Source organism: Amphiprion ocellaris, chromosome 9 (genome assembly GCF_022539595.1).
Source record: "Amphiprion ocellaris isolate individual 3 ecotype Okinawa chromosome 9, ASM2253959v1, whole genome shotgun sequence".
NCBI lineage: Eukaryota > Metazoa > Chordata > Actinopteri > Pomacentridae > Amphiprion > Amphiprion ocellaris.
This window is the reverse complement of record NC_072774.1, coordinates 21,480,815-21,488,692: the sequence shown is the minus strand read 5'-3', so window position 1 is coordinate 21,488,692 and position 7,878 is coordinate 21,480,815. Positions and strand designations below refer to the sequence as shown.

The 7,878-nt window shown below is 37.1% G+C and overlaps 1 long non-coding RNA gene across 1 annotated transcript; it reads right to left on the bottom strand.

Annotated features, from left to right (window-relative positions):
• Nucleotides 1-536: 536 nt before the first annotated feature.
• LOC129349723 (uncharacterized) lies at nt 537-7,164 on the bottom strand. The gene is made up of 3 exons (XR_008602833.1): nt 6,943-7,164; nt 5,454-5,602; nt 537-1,009 (listed from the first exon to the last, which is right to left on the bottom strand). It is a non-coding gene; the product is annotated as an uncharacterized LOC129349723 (long non-coding RNA).
• Nucleotides 7,165-7,878: the final 714 nt, after the last annotated feature.

Here is a 7,878-nt window from a genome sequence, read left to right as displayed (position 1 = left end):
TAGCAAACATTTCAGACTTTTCTCTGTGAATTCTGAGAAATAATTTCCTATTTAATGACAGAGCTACACATCTTAACTCAGTCTCATTAAAACAGACTCTAATTCAGTGTCATCCATCCATATTAAAGTGCAGTTACCCAAAATGTTTGCTGCATGAGCTCCAACAAAACCTGTCCAGGTAGAAGGCCACTTTGACAAACAGGAAGTGGATGATTCCAAGAAGATTTATAGAAGGGGGAACCGGACTGTACTAAGTGTGGTCAAGTATAGAGGGGTGTTTTGTGGGTTTTTAAGGCTGATAATGATTATTACTGAGACATTTGGAGTAGATATTCATTTGCAGTAAATGAAAGTATTTAAAATCTTGGGAGTTAAACTTAGAAGAACACAAACTCTAACAGAACACTTGGTTGATACATTTTTGTTTTGTTTACAGATGTTAAGTTAAAGGAGTTTTAATCGTGACGTATAACCAATCAAATCACTCCAGTAGACAGAGCAACCACAGGTAGATTAAGGTTCAGAGCCAAAGTAGCGCCATTTTTAAATGGATTTATTACTGTAAATCAGTAAAAAATAAAATACTGACAATCAGTAAATCAGTCAGCCCACAATTACTACAATTCTACAATGTATGTCTCTTTCCTTTGACTTGTTATTTGTACAATATACAATGTATATGATGGCGTTTTTTCATACCAAAGGCTATACTATGATGTTTTCTAAGAGACATACGCTGCACTCCTCCTCTGTTGTTTTCTGGATTGTACTCAGCTGCATGCCTTCGTCCACCCGGCCTCCGTTGACTCGTCCCGCCTGCCGTCTCTGGAGCTGAAGCTGGATTGGAACAGACCAAAGTACAGTCCAATCACGATGCCAGCTGCCTGTCAAAAGGCTCCTTCATCTGGCAGGTGGTGGCACTTCTTCTGAGGGGAAGCTGAGCTGGCCCGGCAGAACTTTGGAGATGTGTTCCAGTGGTTGGTGGATGTGTGGGGAGATAGAGAGGGACCTTTGAATTGTTCAAAAAGGAAAACAGGGAACCCATTGTTAGTTTTAGTTTAGAGTGCAACTGCGGTGTGTTTTGGGGCTTGAAGAGGTGAACAGGAAGAGTTTTTTTTCGTATTATCTTTTACATTGTTCCTGGTTGGAATGCCCATCAATGTCAACATGAAGTTCACTTTTAGTTCTGTTTATTTATTTTTATTTTATTAACACCCATTTGCTTTTAACCCCCTCACATGTTGTGTTGTTGTAAACTTCCTCTTTCAAATAAATACTCGTCTAACCCTCTGGAAACCAGCGTTTGGACTGTTTTTGTGTTGCTCCTCACCTACTTCAGACAGCCGGGACAAAACAATGCTTTGTGGACCAAAGGCTATACTACGAAGTTTTTAGAGCGACATGCTATACTATGACATTTTCTGAGCCACATGCTATACTATGACGTTTTTAGATCGACATACTATGCTATGACGTTTTTTGGACGACATGCTACACGCTGACATTTTTAGAGCGACATGCTATACTATGATATTTTTTTGGCGACGCAGTATACTACGACGTTTTTAGAGCGACATGCAATACTATGACACTTTTAGAGTCACATGCTATACTATGACATTTTTGAGCGACATGCTATACTATGACGTTTTTTAGATGACATGCTATACTATGATGTTTTTTGGATGACATGCTATGCTATGACGTTTTTTGGACCAAAGGCTATACTATGACGTTTTCCAGGCGACATGCTTACTATGACATTTTTCGAGCCACATGCTATACTATAACGTTTTTTGAGCGACATGCTATACTATGACGCTTTTAAAGGGACATGCTATACTATGATGTTTTTAGACATAAGGCTATACTATGACATCTTTAGAGTGACATGCTATACTATGACATCTTTAGAGTGACATGCTATAATATGACAATTTTAAAGTGACATGCTATACTATGACGTTTTTTGGGCGACATGCTATACTATGACGTTTTTTGACCAAAGGCTATTCAATGATGTTTTTAGAGTGACATGCTATTCTATGACAAATTTAGAGCGACATGCTATACTATGACGTTTTTTGGGCGACATGCTATACAATGACGTTTTTAGAGCAACATGCTATACAATGACGTTTTTTGGGCGACATGCTATACAATGACGTTTTTTGAGCGACATGCTATAGTATGACGTTTTTAAAGCGACATGCTATACTATGACATTTTTAGACCAAAGGCTATACAATGATGTTTTTAGAGTGACATGCTATACTATGATGTTTTTTGGGCGACAGGCTATACAATGACGTTTTTAGAGTGACATGCTATACTATGACGTTTCTGGAGCCACATGCTATACTATGACGTTTTTTGAGCCACATGCTATACTATGACATTTTTTGGGCGACATGTTATACTATAACGTTTCTGGAGCCACATGCTATACTATGACGTTTTTTGAGGGACATGCTATAATATGACGTTTTTAAAGCGACATGCTATACTATGACGTTTTTAGAGCGACATGCTATACGATGACAATTTTAGAGTGACATGCTATACTATGATGTTTTTTGGGCGACATGCTATACAATGACGTTTTTTGGACGACATGCTATACCATGACGTTTTTTGAGCCACATGCTCTACTATGACATTTTTAGAGCAACATGCTATGCAATGACGTTTTTTGGGAGACATGCTATACAATTACGTTTTTTGAGCGACATGCTGTAGTATGACGTTTTTAGCGCAACATGCTATACTATGACGTTTTCAGCGCGACATGCTATACTATGACGTTTTTAGAGCGACATGCGATATGATGACGTTTTTTGGATGACATGCTATACTATGACGTTTTTTGGACCAAAGGCTAGACTATAACATTTTTTAAGCGACATGCTATACTATGGCGTTTTTAAAGCGACATGCTATACTATGACGTTTTTAAAGTGACATGCTATACTATGACATTTTTTGGGTGACATGCTACACTATGACATTTTTAGAGCGACATGCTACACTATGATGTTTTTAGAGTGACATGCTATACAATGACAAATTTAGAGCGACATGCTATACTATGATGTTTTTGGGGCGTCATGCTATACAATGACGTTTTTTGGACCAAAGGCTATACTATAACGTTTTTTCAGCGAAATGCTATACTATGACATTTTCAGAGCGACATGCTATACTATGACGTTTTTAGAGCGACATGCTATACGATGACGTTTTTTGAGCCACATGCTATACTATGACATGTTTAGAGCAACATGCTATACAATGACGTTTTTTGGGCGGCATGCTATAGTATGACTTTTTTAAAGCGACATGTTATACTATGACGTTTTTAGACCAAAGGCTATACTATGATGCTTTTAGAGTGTCATGCTATACTATGATGTTTTTAAAGCGACATGTTATACAATGACGTTTTTAGAGTGACATGCTATACTATGACGTTTGTTGAACGTCATGCTATACTATGATGTTTTTGGGGCGACATGCTATACAATGACGTTTTTAAAGCGACATGCTATACTATGACGTTTCTGGAGCCACATGCTATACTATGACTTTTTTTGAGCGACATGCTATACCATGACGTTTTTGAAGTGACATGCTATATGATGACAATTTTAGAGTGACATGCTATACCATGATGTTTTGAAAGCGACATGCTATACTATGACGTTTTTAGAATGACATGCTATACTATGACGTTTGTTGAACATCATGCTATACTATGACTTTTTTTGGGTGACATGCTACACTATGACATTTTTAGAGCGACATGCTACACTATGACCTTTTAAGAGCGACATGCTATACTCTGACGTTTTTAGAGTAACATGCTATTCTATGACGTTTCAAGAGCGACATGCTATATGATGACGTTTTAAGAGCGACATGCTATACTATGACTTTTTAAGAGCGACATGCTATACTATGACGTTTTTAGAGCAATATGCTATACAATGACGTTTTTTGGACGACCTGCTATACAAAGACGTTTTTAGAGTGACATGCTATACTATAATGTTTTTAGAGCGACATGCTACACTATGACGTTTTTAGAGCGACATGCTATACTATGACGTTTTTTGGACCAAAGGCCATACTATGACGTTTTTTGAGCGACATGCTATACTATGACGTTTGTTGGGTGACACTGTATACTATAGGCTTTTTAAATTGAAATATTACTATGACTTTTTTGTTTTAGGTTTTTTGTTGTTTTTAGCAACATATAAGAATTTGAACAGCTTTAAAAATTACTATACTTTTACTTGTGCAATGAAATATTATTCTATGGCATTTTTTAGATGACATATTATACTCTTATGTTTTCTTGAATAACATACTATTTTGACAATATACTGCACTACGACATTTTTTGAACCACATATCATACATGACAATTTTAGGCAACATTACGGTGGCCGAGAGGTGCAAACCAAATTTACATAATGCAAAACACTTTTACAAAGCTTGAGACAAATTTACATTTAGGAAAACATTTTTACATATCATAAAACAAAATTACAAGTTCTGAAACAAATTTACATTTTAGAAAAAAAAATGTACAAGATGCAAAACACATTTAGAACCTCCAAGACAAATTTACAAGCGACAAAACACTTTTACAAATCCAAAAACAATTTTACAAATTAAATTTAACCGGAAAGGGAATGTCCCAACTCCGGTGTTGAACCGGAAGTGATAACGAGGAGCGGCTAATGCAACTTTTGGTTGTTGTTGATGGTGAACCAAGATGGACACCGAGCAGGTGATGTTTTGCCCGTTTTGTGGGGAACATATCACCCGCTCGTTGTCCATCTTGGTTCACCATCAACAACAACCAAAAGCCGCATTAGCCGCTCCTCGTTATCACTTCGGGTTCAACACTGGAGTTGGGACATTCCCTTTCCGGTTAAATTTAATTTGTAAAATTGTTTTTGGATATGTAAAAGTGTTTCGTCACTTGTAAATTTGTCTTGGAGGTTGTAAATGTGTTTTGCATGTTGTACATTTTTTTTTTCCAAAATGTAAATTTGTTTCAGAACTTGTAATTTTGTTTTATGATATGTAAAAATGTTTTCCTAAATGTAAATTTGTCTCAAGCTTTGTAAAAGTGTTTTGCATTATGTAAATTTGGTTTGCACCTCTCGGCCACCGTACAACATTCTATCATTTTGCACTTTTTGAACCACATAATAATCTGTTGGGGTTTTTTTTTGCCAAGCTATACTATGAACTACAGGCCATACTATGTTATTCTTGAAAAGTATACTATACTTTGAAATTTTCTGAACTACATCCTATACTATGGCGTTATACACAGAGTGCTTTGGTTACATGTTGATTTATAATCTAGATTTTTTTCTGTTTTGTTTTTTGACAGGATTACCATAGACCTGACCGTGAACACCGTTGACACCCACCTGAGGGAGATGCTGCCTAAGATCTCAAGGCTGCTTGGTCGTAGTCTTTCTGGTCCTGCTCCAGAATGCCTTCATCAACTACATCTTCTTTTGAAGAGGCCCTCAGATGCTGCAATCTCTGACCTTAAGGAGGAACTGCTACTTTCACTCTGTAACGAGACGGTGGTTATTTTAAAGACCCAGCTCCTGGCGGCTTTGAGTGAAAGTTTAACACCCATCAAAACAGAACTACAGACAGTTAAATCTGAGCTGTCGGTCAGTATTTCAAACATCAAGTCCGACCCGGCTGCCCTAAAGCACGCTGTGGGTGAAACGGAAACTTCACTCTCCACATCACCGACGACATCGTCACACTCCAAAGCAGAGCACCTGTCTGCTGAACTTTTAAAAGTGGACTATGAATGTGAAGAATGTGAGCAGCAGCAGAATGTGAGCAGCGGAACAGATGTGATCAGAAAGAAGTCATTTTCTTTTTTCTTTTCTTTCTGGTTGACTTGATGCTGTCAGATGCAGATGTTGGAGCGGATTCTGATCTTTCAGGATAAAAAGCTGCTTTTCCTTCACAGACTTTTCAGGAAATTATTCTCTCAGGTTTTCTCTGCTATTTATATTTGTATTATCTGTGATTATTTCATTATTTCTTTATTGTAAAAATAAAGTTTGAGGCATAAAGACTCATTTAGTTATTTTAATCCTGAAATCTTTGATGTAGCAGAACTAAACTTCCATTTTCCTTCTTGTGCTTCTGATACTAGAACTAAACGTATCTTCAACATGGATCATCTGGTTTTAATGAATCAGCAGCAACATCACAACAACAAATGAGACAATTTTCAACAAATTAATGAAACTGATGTCATTTAAAACTATCAGAGTCTGTTTTAGCGTCAAATTAAAGCTGATTACTGACAACTAGAACGTTAACGTTACTGTTTTAATCACATTTAAGTTTCCTGAACGTTACATTAATGTCAACCAGCCAAAGTTTTATGAACTCAATGAACCACATTACAGGAACAAAACACACTTCAGCTGTTTACATGAAACTCAACACATTAGCTTGATGCTACGTTAGCTTTAATCAGGCTACGACTGAGCAGCTAGCTCAGCATCGCTAACATTAAAGCTAATATTTACTATGCTAACTTTCTTCTCTGGTCAACACACACTGAAACAAACTCCACCAACATCTGGAGTGCATGTAATGTAAAGAGTGACTGTAGTTAATGTTGTGTAATGCACAGTGAGTTATAGGGCTGAAGTGTTGTGGGTTCTGGGATGAGCATGCGCACTAAGACGGTTAATCCGGAAGTGTATTAAGAGAGTCGCACATGTCTGTATGCACGTTCTTCATTAAAGCTGGTGAGCCGATATTACTCCCGACTGGTCCTTGAACCATACAGTGCATGGCACACATTCTATCTGACACTAAAGCTGCATATAAATTGCATTAAAAGCGGCACCGATACGAAAATAAACATTTACTTACTGAACTATCAGAGTCCTTTCAGTGTCTGCTGGTAGAATCAGCCGAAGGTAGAAAACTCGTTAAAACGAGCCAACGGGCAGGAAAACTGTCTGTGGAAAATGTTCTGCTGCTGCACCGATAAATAAACCAACAGTTGTTATATCAGAATTAATCCAAACGAGGAGAGCAGAGTCTCTGCTGCCTCCTCCATAGGACCTGTCAATCATTCCAGACCGGACTGTCATCCAAGTAGCCCCGCCCCCTGGCTTTGCAAAACTTTAACGCTCTATAAAAAAAGTCAATATTGATTTATTTTAAGATCGGCCACCTGATCTCTCATTTTGACCATGAAAACTAACGACAAAAAATGTATATACGGTCTATGCACTCTGTTTGGCCCCACACTTGCTGATGACCACTTCCGGTCTCAGAAAATGAAAAAACTGACCTTTTTCCGTTTCTGTCTCTTACTGATTTTACTTTCCTGTTATCCTAAATATAAAACAGAAATCCAAGCGTTTTTTTTTGTTTTTTTTTTTTAAATCGTATATCCCTTTTTGATCATGAAAAGGAAAAACGCCTTGTATTTCAATTTTAATTTTTGTATTTTAAAACGAAAATCAAATAACCACTCGTTTTTTGTTTTTCAATACCCGTTTCAGAACGGAAAATCCAATTACCAGATCCGTACACGGACCCTCCAAATGACGCTTAATAACCTCACGTGTCATTTGGAAAAAGGACAGTGCTATTTCTAGATGATGGAAGCAGATATTCATTCAAATGAATATATGAATATTCATTCTAAACCCATCCGAAGGGAAGTTTTAGAAATCTAAAACTTATGTTAACAACTGTATCTATGAAAAAGCAAATTTATATTACAATTTTATGTTACAAAATAAAGTATATTATGCAGCTTCTATGATTCCCTGTTTGTTTGTGAAGGACAAATTC